The sequence below is a fragment of the Dendrobates tinctorius genome, unplaced genomic scaffold, assembly GCF_039654945.1.
Source record: "Dendrobates tinctorius isolate UK_male_01 unplaced genomic scaffold, ASM3965494v1 ptg000251l, whole genome shotgun sequence".
Classification (NCBI taxonomy): Eukaryota; Metazoa; Chordata; class Amphibia; order Anura; family Dendrobatidae; genus Dendrobates; species Dendrobates tinctorius.
The window spans coordinates 7923659-7938391 of record NW_027361918.1 but is presented as its reverse complement, the minus strand read 5'-3'; the positions used below and the strand labels follow the sequence as shown (position 1 = coordinate 7938391).

General features: G+C 36.7%; 15 non-coding genes across 15 annotated transcripts; all 15 read left to right on the top strand.

Annotated features, from left to right (window-relative positions):
* The first annotated feature begins 747 nt into the window (after positions 1 to 747).
* TRNAG-UCC (transfer RNA glycine (anticodon UCC)) lies at positions 748 to 819 on the top strand. The gene has a single exon. It is a non-coding gene; the product is annotated as a tRNA-Gly (tRNA).
* Positions 820 to 1588: 769 nt separating this feature from the next.
* TRNAG-UCC (transfer RNA glycine (anticodon UCC)) lies at positions 1589 to 1660 on the top strand. Its single transcript has one exon. It is a non-coding gene; the product is annotated as a tRNA-Gly (tRNA).
* A 769-nt stretch (positions 1661 to 2429) lies between these two features.
* Positions 2430 to 2501, top strand: TRNAG-UCC (transfer RNA glycine (anticodon UCC)). The gene has a single exon. It is a non-coding gene; the product is annotated as a tRNA-Gly (tRNA).
* Positions 2502 to 3270: 769 nt separating this feature from the next.
* On the top strand, positions 3271 to 3342 carry TRNAG-UCC (transfer RNA glycine (anticodon UCC)). The gene has a single exon. It is a non-coding gene; the product is annotated as a tRNA-Gly (tRNA).
* Positions 3343 to 4111: 769 nt separating this feature from the next.
* On the top strand, positions 4112 to 4183 carry TRNAG-UCC (transfer RNA glycine (anticodon UCC)). Its single transcript has one exon. It is a non-coding gene; the product is annotated as a tRNA-Gly (tRNA).
* Positions 4184 to 4952: 769 nt separating this feature from the next.
* TRNAG-UCC (transfer RNA glycine (anticodon UCC)) lies at positions 4953 to 5024 on the top strand. Its single transcript has one exon. It is a non-coding gene; the product is annotated as a tRNA-Gly (tRNA).
* A 769-nt stretch (positions 5025 to 5793) lies between these two features.
* TRNAG-UCC (transfer RNA glycine (anticodon UCC)) lies at positions 5794 to 5865 on the top strand. Its single transcript has one exon. It is a non-coding gene; the product is annotated as a tRNA-Gly (tRNA).
* Positions 5866 to 6634: 769 nt separating this feature from the next.
* TRNAG-UCC (transfer RNA glycine (anticodon UCC)) lies at positions 6635 to 6706 on the top strand. Its single transcript has one exon. It is a non-coding gene; the product is annotated as a tRNA-Gly (tRNA).
* A 769-nt stretch (positions 6707 to 7475) lies between these two features.
* On the top strand, positions 7476 to 7547 carry TRNAG-UCC (transfer RNA glycine (anticodon UCC)). The gene has a single exon. It is a non-coding gene; the product is annotated as a tRNA-Gly (tRNA).
* Positions 7548 to 8316: 769 nt separating this feature from the next.
* On the top strand, positions 8317 to 8388 carry TRNAG-UCC (transfer RNA glycine (anticodon UCC)). The gene has a single exon. It is a non-coding gene; the product is annotated as a tRNA-Gly (tRNA).
* A 769-nt stretch (positions 8389 to 9157) lies between these two features.
* Positions 9158 to 9229, top strand: TRNAG-UCC (transfer RNA glycine (anticodon UCC)). Its single transcript has one exon. It is a non-coding gene; the product is annotated as a tRNA-Gly (tRNA).
* A 769-nt stretch (positions 9230 to 9998) lies between these two features.
* Positions 9999 to 10070, top strand: TRNAG-UCC (transfer RNA glycine (anticodon UCC)). The gene has a single exon. It is a non-coding gene; the product is annotated as a tRNA-Gly (tRNA).
* A 769-nt stretch (positions 10071 to 10839) lies between these two features.
* TRNAG-UCC (transfer RNA glycine (anticodon UCC)) lies at positions 10840 to 10911 on the top strand. Its single transcript has one exon. It is a non-coding gene; the product is annotated as a tRNA-Gly (tRNA).
* Positions 10912 to 12521: 1610 nt separating this feature from the next.
* Positions 12522 to 12593, top strand: TRNAG-UCC (transfer RNA glycine (anticodon UCC)). Its single transcript has one exon. It is a non-coding gene; the product is annotated as a tRNA-Gly (tRNA).
* Positions 12594 to 13362: 769 nt separating this feature from the next.
* On the top strand, positions 13363 to 13434 carry TRNAG-UCC (transfer RNA glycine (anticodon UCC)). The gene has a single exon. It is a non-coding gene; the product is annotated as a tRNA-Gly (tRNA).
* The last annotated feature ends 1299 nt before the right edge of the window (positions 13435 to 14733 follow it).

Genomic DNA, 14733 nt, shown 5'->3' with positions numbered 1-14733 from the left:
TGTTTCGTTATTCTCATTAAACTTTCTTCTTACAGTTTAGCAACCACCAAAATGAGAAAAAAGTAAAGAGAATATTTCTTAGCTTGTTCACCTTTCTCATCTAAACCATATAACAAAGATGGTTTTCTACTCTTTTTGTTGCTGAAAACTTAGTAGGGTTAATCTGCAATACCAAAGCAATTCTAGTTTAAGCCCTCAAATACTGAGTTGGCCAGGGATCGAACCAGGGTCAACTGCCTGGGAATCAATGCTGATGTAAGCATTGATGTCATCTTGGTGAGCATAGTTGCTTTTCAAACAATAAGCGATAGTTTAATTCTAGAACAACTCATTGTATTTTGCGTTTAGTGGTGTTTTTAATCTTTATAACTTTTTTCGGTAAGACTTATGCTGTGATTTTTCTTCTTTGTCACACTTTAGCTACCTTTTTTGATTCAAAAAGTTCATTTTTGAGTTTTGGACAACGCCTTGCCTTTTTCTAAATTTTTTTAGCAATTGTCTCTTTCCCAACATTTTCGGTCCTTTCTTTTTTTTAGTTAACACATTAGTAACTTTCACCGACAAAACCAAAGTTGAGCAAATGGACTCATACGTTGGTGGTCCTGGACCACCAAATGGACCCGGGTTCGATTCCCGGCCAAGGCAACAATTAAGGGTATTTTTTTTTTTACTAACACGAAAAACTTTTTGCGGACAATTTTTGTAGTGTTATTGCAGAAAATGTAAAAACACAACAAGTTGCCGTAAGCGTTGGTGGTATAGTGGTGAGCATAGCTGCCTTCCAAGCAGTTGACCCGGGTTCGATTCCCGGCCAACGCATTGCTTGTTTTTCTCATTTGGTGTTTCGTTATTCTCATTAAACTTTCTTCTTACAGTTTAGCAACCACCAAAATGAGAAAAAAGTAAAGAGAATATTTCTTAGCTTGTTCACCTTTCTCATCTAAACCATATAACAAAGATGGTTTTCTACTCTTTTTGTTGCTGAAAACTTAGTAGGGTTAATCTGCAATACCAAAGCAATTCTAGTTTAAGCCCTCAAATACTGAGTTGGCCAGGGATCGAACCAGGGTCAACTGCCTGGGAATCAATGCTGATGTAAGCATTGATGTCATCTTGGTGAGCATAGTTGCTTTTCAAACAATAAGCGATAGTTTAATTCTAGAACAACTCATTGTATTTTGCGTTTAGTGGTGTTTTTAATCTTTATAACTTTTTTCGGTAAGACTTATGCTGTGATTTTTCTTCTTTGTCACACTTTAGCTACCTTTTTTGATTCAAAAAGTTCATTTTTGAGTTTTGGACAACGCCTTGCCTTTTTCTAAATTTTTTTAGCAATTGTCTCTTTCCCAACATTTTCGGTCCTTTCTTTTTTTTAGTTAACACATTAGTAACTTTCACCGACAAAACCAAAGTTGAGCAAATGGACTCATACGTTGGTGGTCCTGGATCACCAAATGGACCCGGGTTCGATTCCCGGCCAAGGCAACAATTAAGGGTATTTTTTTTTTTTACTAACACGAAAAACTTTTTGCGGACAATTTTTGTAGTGTTATTGCAGAAAATGTAAAAACACGACAAGTTGCCGTAAGCGTTGGTGGTATAGTGGTGAGCATAGCTGCCTTCCAAGCAGTTGACCCGGGTTCGATTCCCGGCCAACGCATTGCTTGTTTTTCTCATTTGGTGTTTCGTTATTCTCATTAAACTTTCTTCTTACAGTTTAGCAACCACCAAAATGAGAAAAAAGTAAAGAGAATATTTCTTAGCTTGTTCACCTTTCTCATCTAAACCATATAACAAAGATGGTTTTCTACTCTTTTTGTTGCTGAAAACTTAGTAGGGTTAATCTGCAATACCAAAGCAATTCTAGTTTAAGCCCTCAAATACTGAGTTGGCCAGGGATCGAACCAGGGTCAACTGCCTGGGAATCAATGCTGATGTAAGCATTGATGTCATCTTGGTGAGCATAGTTGCTTTTCAAACAATAAGCGATAGTTTAATTCTAGAACAACTCATTGTATTTTGCGTTTAGTGGTGTTTTTAATCTTTATAACTTTTTTCGGTAAGACTTATGCTGTGATTTTTCTTCTTTGTCACACTTTAGCTACCTTTTTTGATTCAAAAAGTTCATTTTTGAGTTTTGGACAACGCCTTGCCTTTTTCTAAATTTTTTTAGCAATTGTCTCTTTCCCAACATTTTCGGTCCTTTCTTTTTTTTAGTTAACACATTAGTAACTTTCACTGACAAAACCAAAGTTGAGCAAATGGACTCATACGTTGGTGGTCCTGGACCACCAAATGGACCCGGGTTCGATTCCCGGCCAAGGCAACAATTAAGGGTATTTTTTTTTTTTACTAACACGAAAAACTTTTTGCGGACAATTTTTGTAGTGTTATTGCAGAAAATGTAAAAACACAACAAGTTGCCGTAAGCGTTGGTGGTATAGTGGTGAGCATAGCTGCCTTCCAAGCAGTTGACCCGGGTTCGATTCCCGGCCAACGCATTGCTTGTTTTTCTCATTTGGTGTTTCGTTATTCTCATTAAACTTTCTTCTTACAGTTTAGCAACTACCAAAATGAGAAAAAAGTAAAGAGAATATTTCTTAGCTTGTTCACCTTTCTCATCTAAACCATATAACAAAGATGGTTTTCTACTCTTTTTGTTGCTGAAAACTTAGTAGGGTTAATCTGCAATACCAAAGCAATTCTAGTTTAAGCCCTCAAATACTGAGTTGGCCAGGGATCGAACCAGGGTCAACTGCCTGGGAATCAATGCTGATGTAAGCATTGATGTCATCTTGGTGAGCATAGTTGCTTTTCAAACAATAAGCGATAGTTTAATTCTAGAACAACTCATTGTATTTTGCGTTTAGTGGTGTTTTTAATCTTTATAACTTTTTTCGGTAAGACTTATGCTGTGATTTTTCTTCTTTGTCACACTTTAGCTACCTTTTTTGATTCAAAAAGTTCATTTTTGAGTTTTGGACAACGCCTTGCCTTTTTCTAAATTTTTTTAGCAATTGTCTCTTTCCCAACATTTTCGGTCCTTTCTTTTTTTTAGTTAACACATTAGTAACTTTCACTGACAAAACCAAAGTTGAGCAAATGGACTCATACGTTGGTGGTCCTGGACCACCAAATGGACCCGGGTTCGATTCCCGGCCAAGGCAACAATTAAGGGTATTTTTTTTTTTTACTAACACGAAAAACTTTTTGCGGACAATTTTTGTAGTGTTATTGCAGAAAATGTAAAAACACAACAAGTTGCCGTAAGCGTTGGTGGTATAGTGGTGAGCATAGCTGCCTTCCAAGCAGTTGACCCGGGTTCGATTCCCGGCCAACGCATTGCTTGTTTTTCTCATTTGGTGTTTCGTTATTCTCATTAAACTTTCTTCTTACAGTTTAGCAACCACCAAAATGAGAAAAAAGTAAAGAGAATATTTCTTAGCTTGTTCACCTTTCTCATCTAAACCATATAACAAAGATGGTTTTCTACTCTTTTTGTTGCTGAAAACTTAGTAGGGTTAATCTGCAATACCAAAGCAATTCTAGTTTAAGCCCTCAAATACTGAGTTGGCCAGGGATCGAACCAGGGTCAACTGCCTGGGAATCAATGCTGATGTAAGCATTGATGTCATCTTGGTTAGCATAGTTGCTTTTCAAACAATAAGCGATAGTTTAATTCTAGAACAACTCATTGTATTTTGCGTTTAGTGGTGTTTTTAATCTTTATAACTTTTTTCGGTAAGACTTATGCTGTGATTTTTCTTCTTTGTCACACTTTAGCTACCTTTTTTGATTCAAAAAGTTCATTTTTGAGTTTTGGACAACGCCTTGCCTTTTTCTAAATTTTTTTAGCAATTGTCTCTTTCCCAACATTTTCGGTCCTTTCTTTTTTTTAGTTAACACATTAGTAACTTTCACTGACAAAACCAAAGTTGAGCAAATGGACTCATACGTTGGTGGTCCTGGACCACCAAATGGACCCGGGTTCGATTCCCGGCCAAGGCAACAATTAAGGGTATTTTTTTTTTTTACTAACACGAAAAACTTTTTGCGGACAATTTTTGTAGTGTTATTGCAGAAAATGTAAAAACACAACAAGTTGCCGTAAGCGTTGGTGGTATAGTGGTGAGCATAGCTGCCTTCCAAGCAGTTGACCCGGGTTCGATTCCCGGCCAACGCATTGCTTGTTTTTCTCATTTGGTGTTTCGTTATTCTCATTAAACTTTCTTCTTACAGTTTAGCAACCACCAAAATGAGAAAAAAGTAAAGAGAATATTTCTTAGCTTGTTCACCTTTCTCATCTAAACCATATAACAAAGATGGTTTTCTACTCTTTTTGTTGCTGAAAACTTAGTAGGGTTAATCTGCAATACCAAAGCAATTCTAGTTTAAGCCCTCAAATACTGAGTTGGCCAGGGATCGAACCAGGGTCAACTGCCTGGGAATCAATGCTGATGTAAGCATTGATGTCATCTTGGTGAGCATAGTTGCTTTTCAAACAATAAGCGATAGTTTAATTCTAGAACAACTCATTGTATTTTGCGTTTAGTGGTGTTTTTAATCTTTATAACTTTTTTCGGTAAGACTTATGCTGTGATTTTTCTTCTTTGTCACACTTTAGCTACCTTTTTTGATTCAAAAAGTTCATTTTTGAGTTTTGGACAACGCCTTGCCTTTTTCTAAATTTTTTTAGCAATTGTCTCTTTCCCAACATTTTCGGTCCTTTCTTTTTTTTAGTTAACACATTAGTAACTTTCACCGACAAAACCAAAGTTGAGCAAATGGACTCATACGTTGGTGGTCCTGGATCACCAAATGGACCCGGGTTCGATTCCCGGCCAAGGCAACAATTAAGGGTATTTTTTTTTTTTACTAACACGAAAAACTTTTTGCGGACAATTTTTGTAGTGTTATTGCAGAAAATGTAAAAACACAACAAGTTGCCGTAAGCGTTGGTGGTATAGTGGTGAGCATAGCTGCCTTCCAAGCAGTTGACCCGGGTTCGATTCCCGGCCAACGCATTGCTTGTTTTTCTCATTTGGTGTTTCGTTATTCTCATTAAACTTTCTTCTTACAGTTTAGCAACCACCAAAATGAGAAAAAAGTAAAGAGAATATTTCTTAGCTTGTTCACCTTTCTCATCTAAACCATATAACAAAGATGGTTTTCTACTCTTTTTGTTGCTGAAAACTTAGTAGGGTTAATCTGCAATACCAAAGCAATTCTAGTTTAAGCCCTCAAATACTGAGTTGGCCAGGGATCGAACCAGGGTCAACTGCCTGGGAATCAATGCTGATGTAAGCATTGATGTCATCTTGGTGAGCATAGTTGCTTTTCAAACAATAAGCGATAGTTTAATTCTAGAACAACTCATTGTATTTTGCGTTTAGTGGTGTTTTTAATCTTTATAACTTTTTTCGGTAAGACTTATGCTGTGATTTTTCTTCTTTGTCACACTTTAGCTACCTTTTTTGATTCAAAAAGTTCATTTTTGAGTTTTGGACAACGCCTTGCCTTTTTCTAAATTTTTTTAGCAATTGTCTCTTTCCCAACATTTTCGGTCCTTTCTTTTTTTTAGTTAACACATTAGTAACTTTCACTGACAAAACCAAAGTTGAGCAAATGGACTCATACGTTGGTGGTCCTGGACCACCAAATGGACCCGGGTTCGATTCCCGGCCAAGGCAACAATTAAGGGTATTTTTTTTTTTTACTAACACGAAAAACTTTTTGCGGACAATTTTTGTAGTGTTATTGCAGAAAATGTAAAAACACAACAAGTTGCCGTAAGCGTTGGTGGTATAGTGGTGAGCATAGCTGCCTTCCAAGCAGTTGACCCGGGTTCGATTCCCGGCCAACGCATTGCTTGTTTTTCTCATTTGGTGTTTCGTTATTCTCATTAAACTTTCTTCTTACAGTTTAGCAACCACCAAAATGAGAAAAAAGTAAAGAGAATATTTCTTAGCTTGTTCACCTTTCTCATCTAAACCATATAACAAAGATGGTTTTCTACTCTTTTTGTTGCTGAAAACTTAGTAGGGTTAATCTGCAATACCAAAGCAATTCTAGTTTAAGCCCTCAAATACTGAGTTGGCCAGGGATCGAACCAGGGTCAACTGCCTGGGAATCAATGCTGATGTAAGCATTGATGTCATCTTGGTGAGCATAGTTGCTTTTCAAACAATAAGCGATAGTTTAATTCTAGAACAACTCATTGTATTTTGCGTTTAGTGGTGTTTTTAATCTTTATAACTTTTTTCGGTAAGACTTATGCTGTGATTTTTCTTCTTTGTCACACTTTAGCTACCTTTTTTGATTCAAAAAGTTCATTTTTGAGTTTTGGACAACGCCTTGCCTTTTTCTAAATTTTTTTAGCAATTGTCTCTTTCCCAACATTTTCGGTCCTTTCTTTTTTTTAGTTAACACATTAGTAACTTTCACTGACAAAACCAAAGTTGAGCAAATGGACTCATACGTTGGTGGTCCTGGACCACCAAATGGACCCGGGTTCGATTCCCGGCCAAGGCAACAATTAAGGGTATTTTTTTTTTTTACTAACACGAAAAACTTTTTGCGGACAATTTTTGTAGTGTTATTGCAGAAAATGTAAAAACACAACAAGTTGCCGTAAGCGTTGGTGGTATAGTGGTGAGCATAGCTGCCTTCCAAGCAGTTGACCCGGGTTCGATTCCCGGCCAACGCATTGCTTGTTTTTCTCATTTGGTGTTTCGTTATTCTCATTAAACTTTCTTCTTACAGTTTAGCAACCACCAAAATGAGAAAAAAGTAAAGAGAATATTTCTTAGCTTGTTCACCTTTCTCATCTAAACCATATAACAAAGATGGTTTTCTACTCTTTTTGTTGCTGAAAACTTAGTAGGGTTAATCTGCAATACCAAAGCAATTCTAGTTTAAGCCCTCAAATACTGAGTTGGCCAGGGATCGAACCAGGGTCAACTGCCTGGGAATCAATGCTGATGTAAGCATTGATGTCATCTTGGTGAGCATAGTTGCTTTTCAAACAATAAGCGATAGTTTAATTCTAGAACAACTCATTGTATTTTGCGTTTAGTGGTGTTTTTAATCTTTATAACTTTTTTCGGTAAGACTTATGCTGTGATTTTTCTTCTTTGTCACACTTTAGCTACCTTTTTTGACTCAAAAAGTTCATTTTTGAGTTTTGGACAACGCCTTGCCTTTTTCTAAATTTTTTTAGCAATTGTCTCTTTCCCAACATTTTCGGTCCTTTCTTTTTTTTAGTTAACACATTAGTAACTTTCACTGACAAAACCAAAGTTGAGCAAATGGACTCATACGTTGGTGGTCCTGGACCACCAAATGGACCCGGGTTCGATTCCCGGCCAAGGCAACAATTAAGGGTATTTTTTTTTTTTACTAACACGAAAAACTTTTTGCGGACAATTTTTGTAGTGTTATTGCAGAAAATGTAAAAACACAACAAGTTGCCGTAAGCGTTGGTGGTATAGTGGTGAGCATAGCTGCCTTCCAAGCAGTTGACCCGGGTTCGATTCCCGGCCAACGCATTGCTTGTTTTTCTCATTTGGTGTTTCGTTATTCTCATTAAACTTTCTTCTTACAGTTTAGCAACCACCAAAATGAGAAAAAAGTAAAGAGAATATTTCTTAGCTTGTTCACCTTTCTCATCTAAACCATATAACAAAGATGGTTTTCTACTCTTTTTGTTGCTGAAAACTTAGTAGGGTTAATCTGCAATACCAAAGCAATTCTAGTTTAAGCCCTCAAATACTGAGTTGGCCAGGGATCGAACCAGGGTCAACTGCCTGGGAATCAATGCTGATGTAAGCATTGATGTCATCTTGGTGAGCATAGTTGCTTTTCAAACAATAAGCGATAGTTTAATTCTAGAACAACTCATTGTATTTTGCGTTTAGTGGTGTTTTTAATCTTTATAACTTTTTTCGGTAAGACTTATGCTGTGATTTTTCTTCTTTGTCACACTTTAGCTACCTTTTTTGATTCAAAAAGTTCATTTTTGAGTTTTGGACAACGCCTTGCCTTTTTCTAAATTTTTTTAGCAATTGTCTCTTTCCCAACATTTTCGGTCCTTTCTTTTTTTTAGTTAACACATTAGTAACTTTCACTGACAAAACCAAAGTTGAGCAAATGGACTCATACGTTGGTGGTCCTGGACCACCAAATGGACCCGGGTTCGATTCCCGGCCAAGGCAACAATTAAGGGTATTTTTTTTTTTTACTAACACGAAAAACTTTTTGCGGACAATTTTTGTAGTGTTATTGCAGAAAATGTAAAAACACAACAAGTTGCCGTAAGCGTTGGTGGTATAGTGGTGAGCATAGCTGCCTTCCAAGCAGTTGACCCGGGTTCGATTCCCGGCCAACGCATTGCTTGTTTTTCTCATTTGGTGTTTCGTTATTCTCATTAAACTTTCTTCTTACAGTTTAGCAACCACCAAAATGAGAAAAAAGTAAAGAGAATATTTCTTAGCTTGTTCACCTTTCTCATCTAAACCATATAACAAAGATGGTTTTCTACTCTTTTTGTTGCTGAAAACTTAGTAGGGTTAATCTGCAATACCAAAGCAATTCTAGTTTAAGCCCTCAAATACTGAGTTGGCCAGGGATCGAACCAGGGTCAACTGCCTGGGAATCAATGCTGATGTAAGCATTGATGTCATCTTGGTGAGCATAGTTGCTTTTCAAACAATAAGCGATAGTTTAATTCTAGAACAACTCATTGTATTTTGCGTTTAGTGGTGTTTTTAATCTTTATAACTTTTTTCGGTAAGACTTATGCTGTGATTTTTCTTCTTTGTCACACTTTAGCTACCTTTTTTGATTCAAAAAGTTCATTTTTGAGTTTTGGACAACGCCTTGCCTTTTTCTAAATTTTTTTAGCAATTGTCTCTTTCCCAACATTTTCGGTCCTTTCTTTTTTTTAGTTAACACATTAGTAACTTTCACTGACAAAACCAAAGTTGAGCAAATGGACTCATACGTTGGTGGTCCTGGACCACCAAATGGACCCGGGTTCGATTCCCGGCCAAGGCAACAATTAAGGGTATTTTTTTTTTTTACTAACACGAAAAACTTTTTGCGGACAATTTTTGTAGTGTTATTGCAGAAAATGTAAAAACACAACATGTTGCCGTAAGCGTTGGTGGTATAGTGGTGAGCATAGCTGCCTTCCAAGCAGTTGACCCGGGTTTGATTCCCGGCCAACGCATTGCTTGTTTTTCTCATTTGGTGTTTCGTTATTCTCATTAAACTTTCTTCTTACAGTTTAGCAACCACCAAAATGAGAAAAAAGTAAAGAGAATATTTCTTAGCTTGTTCACCTTTCTCATCTAAACCATATAACAAAGATGGTTTTCTACTCTTTTTGTTGCTGAAAACTTAGTAGGGTTAATCTGCAATACCAAAGCAATTCTAGTTTAAGCCCTCAAATACTGAGTTGGCCAGGGATCGAACCAGGGTCAACTGCCTGGGAATCAATGCTGATGTAAGCATTGATGTCATCTTGGTGAGCATAGTTGCTTTTCAAACAATAAGCGATAGTTTAATTCTAGAACAACTCATTGTATTTTGCGTTTAGTGGTGTTTTTAATCTTTATAACTTTTTTCGGTAAGACTTATGCTGTGATTTTTCTTCTTTGTCACACTTTAGCTACCTTTTTTGATTCAAAAAGTTCATTTTTGAGTTTTGGACAACGCCTTGCCTTTTTCTAAATTTTTTTAGCAATTGTCTCTTTCCCAACATTTTCGGTCCTTTCTTTTTTTTAGTTAACACATTAGTAACTTTCACTGACAAAACCAAAGTTGAGCAAATGGACTCATACGTTGGTGGTCCTGGACCACCAAATGGACCCGGGTTCGATTCCCGGCCAAGGCAACAATTAAGGGTATTTTTTTTTTTTACTAACACGAAAAACTTTTTGCGGACAATTTTTGTAGTGTTATTGCAGAAAATGTAAAAACACAACAAGTTGCCGTAAGCGTTGGTGGTATAGTGGTGAGCATAGCTGCCTTCCAAGCAGTTGACCCGGGTTCGATTCCCGGCCAACGCATTGCTTGTTTTTCTCATTTGGTGTTTCGTTATTCTCATTAAACTTTCTTCTTACAGTTTAGCAACCACCAAAATGAGAAAAAAGTAAAGAGAATATTTCTTAGCTTGTTCACCTTTCTCATCTAAACCATATAACAAAGATGGTTTTCTACTCTTTTTGTTGCTGAAAACTTAGTAGGGTTAATCTGCAATACCAAAGCAATTCTAGTTTAAGCCCTCAAATACTGAGTTGGCCAGGGATCGAACCAGGGTCAACTGCCTGGGAATCAATGCTGATGTAAGCATTGATGTCATCTTGGTGAGCATAGTTGCTTTTCAAACAATAAGCGATAGTTTAATTCTAGAACAACTCATTGTATTTTGCGTTTAGTGGTGTTTTTAATCTTTATAACTTTTTTCGGTAAGACTTATGCTGTGATTTTTCTTCTTTGTCACACTTTAGCTACCTTTTTTGATTCAAAAAGTTCATTTTTGAGTTTTGGACAACGCCTTGCCTTTTTCTAAATTTTTTTAGCAATTGTCTCTTTCCCAACATTTTCGGTCCTTTCTTTTTTTTAGTTAACACATTAGTAACTTTCACTGACAAAACCAAAGTTGAGCAAATGGACTCATACGTTGGTGGTCCTGGACCACCAAATGGACCCGGGTTCGATTCCCGGCCAAGGCAACAATTAAGGGTATTTTTTTTTTTTACTAACACGAAAAACTTTTTGCGGACAATTTTTGTAGTGTTATTGCAGAAAATGTAAAAACACAACAAGTTGCCGTAAGCGTTGGTGGTATAGTGGTGAGCATAGCTGCCTTCCAAGCAGTTGACCCGGGTTCGATTCCCGGCCAACGCATTGCTTGTTTTTCTCATTTGGTGTTTCGTTATTCTCATTAAACTTTCTTCTTACAGTTTAGCAACCACCAAAATGAGAAAAAAGTAAAGAGAATATTTCTTAGCTTGTTCACCTTTCTCATCTAAACCATATAACAAAGATGGTTTTCTACTCTTTTTGTTGCTGAAAACTTAGTAGGGTTAATCTGCAATACCAAAGCAATTCTAGTTTAAGCCCTCAAATACTGAGTTGGCCAGGGATCGAACCAGGGTCAACTGCCTGGGAATCAATGCTGATGTAAGCATTGATGTCATCTTGGTGAGCATAGTTGCTTTTCAAACAATAAGCGATAGTTTAATTCTAGAACAACTCATTGTATTTTGCGTTTAGTGGTGTTTTTAATCTTTATAACTTTTTTCGGTAAGACTTATGCTGTGATTTTTCTTCTTTGTCACACTTTAGCTACCTTTTTTGATTCAAAAAGTTCATTTTTGAGTTTTGGACAACGCCTTGCCTTTTTCTAAATTTTTTTAGCAATTGTCTCTTTCCCAACATTTTCGGTCCTTTCTTTTTTTTAGTTAACACATTAGTAACTTTCACTGACAAAACCAAAGTTGAGCAAATGGACTCATACGTTGGTGGTCCTGGACCACCAAATGGACCCGGGTTCGATTCCCGGCCAAGGCAACAATTAAGGGTATTTTTTTTTTTTACTAACACGAAAAACTTTTTGCGGACAATTTTTGTAGTTTTATTGCAGAAAATGTAAAAACATAACAAGTTGCCGTAAGCGTTGGTGGTATAGTGGTGAGCATAGCTTCCTTCCAAGCAGTTGACCCGTGTTCGATTCCCGGCCAACGCATTGCTTGTTTTTCTCATTTGGTGTTTCGTTATTCTCATTAAACTTTCTTCTTACAGTTTAGCAACCACCAAAATGAGAAAAAAGTAAAGAGAATATTTCTTAGCTTGTTCACCTTTCTCATCTAAACCATATAACAAAGATGGTTTTCTACTCTTTTTGTTGCTGAAAACTTAGTAGGGTTAATCTGCAATACCAAAGCAATTCTAGTTTAAGCCCTCAAATACTGAGTTGGCCAGGGATCGAACCAGGGTCAACTGCCTGGGAATCAATGCTGATGTAAGCATTGATGTCATCTTGGTGAGCATAGTTGCTTTTCAAACAATAAGCGATAGTTTAATTCTAGAACAACTCATTGTATTTTGCGTTTAGTGGTGTTTTTAATCTTTATAACTTTTTTCGGTAAGACTTATGCTGTGATTTTTCTTCTTTGTCACACTTTAGCTACCTTTTTTGATTCAAAAAGTTCATTTTTGAGTTTTGGACAACGCCTTGCCTTTTTCTAAATTTTTTTAGCAATTGTCTCTTTCCCAACATTTTCGGTCCTTTCTTTTTTTTAGTTAACACATTAGTAACTTTCACTGACAAAACCAAAGTTGAGCAAATGGACTCATACGTTGGTGGTCCTGGACCACCAAATGGACCCGGGTTCGATTCCCGGCCAAGGCAACAATTAAGGGTATTTTTTTTTTTTACTAACACGAAAAACTTTTTGCGGACAATTTTTGTAGTGTTATTGCAGAAAATGTAAAAACACTACAAGTTGCCGTAAGCGTTGGTGGTATAGTGGTGAGCATAGCTGCCTTCCAAGCAGTTGACCCGGGTTCGATTCCCGGCCAACGCATTGCTTGTTTTTCTCATTTGGTGTTTCGTTATTCTCATTAAACTTTCTTCTTACAGTTTAGCAACCACCAAAATGAGAAAAAAGTAAAGAGAATATTTCTTAGCTTGTTCACCTTTCTCATCTAAACCATATAACAAAGATGGTTTTCTACTCTTTTTGTTGCTGAAAACTTAGTAGGGTTAATCTGCAATACCAAAGCAATTCTAGTTTAAGCCCTCAAATACTGAGTTGGCCAGGGATCGAACCAGGGTCAACTGCCTGGGAATCAATGCTGATGTAAGCATTGATGTCATCTTGGTGAGCATAGTTGCTTTTCAAACAATAAGCGATAGTTTAATTCTAGAACAACTCATTGTATTTTGCGTTTAGTGGTGTTTTTAATCTTTATAACTTTTTTCGGTAAGACTTATGCTGTGATTTTTCTTCTTTGTCACACTTTAGCTACCTTTTTTGATTCAAAAAGTTCATTTTTGAGTTTTGGACAACGCCTTGCCTTTTTCTAAATTTTTTTAGCAATTGTCTCTTTCCCAACATTTTCGGTCCTTTCTTTTTTTTAGTTAACACATTAGTAACTTTCACTGACAAAACCAAAGTTGAGCAAATGGACTCATACGTTGGTGGTCCTGGACCACCAAATGGACCCGGGTTCGATTCCCGGCCAAGGCAACAATTAAGGGTATTTTTTTTTTTTACTAACACGAAAAACTTTTTGCGGACAATTTTTGTAGTGTTATTGCAGAAAATGTAAAAACACAACAAGTTGCCGTAAGCGTTGGTGGTATAGTGGTGAGCATAGCTGCCTTCCAAGCAGTTGACCCGGGTTCGATTCCCGGCCAACGCATTGCTTGTTTTTCTCATTTGGTGTTTCGTTATTCTCATTAAACTTTCTTCTTACAGTTTAGCAACCACCAAAATGAGAAAAAAGTAAAGAGAATATTTCTTAGCTTGTTCACCTTTCTCATCTAAACCATATAACAAAGATGGTTTTCTACTCTTTTTGTTGCTGAAAACTTAGTAGGGTTAATCTGCAATACCAAAGCAATTCTAGTTTAAGCCCTCAAATACTGAGTTGGCCAGGGATCGAACCAGGGTCAACTGCCTGGGAATCAATGCTGATGTAAGCATTGATGTCATCTTGGTGAGCATAGTTGCTTTTCAAACAATAAGCGATAGTTTAATTCTAGAACAACTCATTGTATTTTGCGTTTAGTGGTGTTTTTAATCTTTATAACTTTTTTCGGTAAGACTTATGCTGTGATTTTTCTTCTTTGTCACACTTTAGCTACCTTTTTTGATTCAAAAAGTTCATTTTTGAGTTTTGGACAACGCCTTGCCTTTTTCTAAATTTTTTTAGCAATTGTCTCTTTCCCAACATTTTCGGTCCTTTCTTTTTTTTAGTTAACACATTAGTAACTTTCACTGACAAAACCAAAGTTGAGCAAATGGACTCATACGTTGGTGGTCCTGGACCACCAAATGGACCCGGGTTCGATTCCCGGCCAAGGCAACAATTAAGGGTATTTTTTTTTTTTACTAACACGAAAAACTTTTTGCGGACAATTTTTGTAGTTTTATTGCAGAAAATGTAAAAACATAACAAGTTGCCGTAAGCGTTGGTGGTATAGTGGTGAGCATAGCTTCCTTCCAAGCAGTTGACCCGGGTTCGATTCCCGGCCAACGCATTGCTTGTTTTTCTCATTTGGTGTTTCGTTATTCTCATTAAACTTTCTTCTTACAGTTTAGCAACCACCAAAATGAGAAAAAAGTAAAGAGAATATTTCTTAGCTTGTTCACCTTTCTCATCTAAACCATATAACAAAGATGGTTTTCTACTCTTTTTGTTGCTGAAAACTTAGTAGGGTTAATCTGCAATACCAAAGCAATTCTAGTTTAAGCCCTCAAATACTGAGTTGGCCAGGGATCGAACCAGGGTCAACTGCCTGGGAATCAATGCTGATGTAAGCATTGATGTCATCTTGGTGAGCATAGTTGCTTTTCAAACAATAAGCGATAGTTTAATTCTAGAACAACTCATTGTATTTTGCGTTTAGTGGTGTTTTTAATCTTTATAACTTTTTTCGGTAAGACTTATGCTGTGATTTTTCTTCTTTGTCACACTTTAGCTACCTTTTTTGATTCA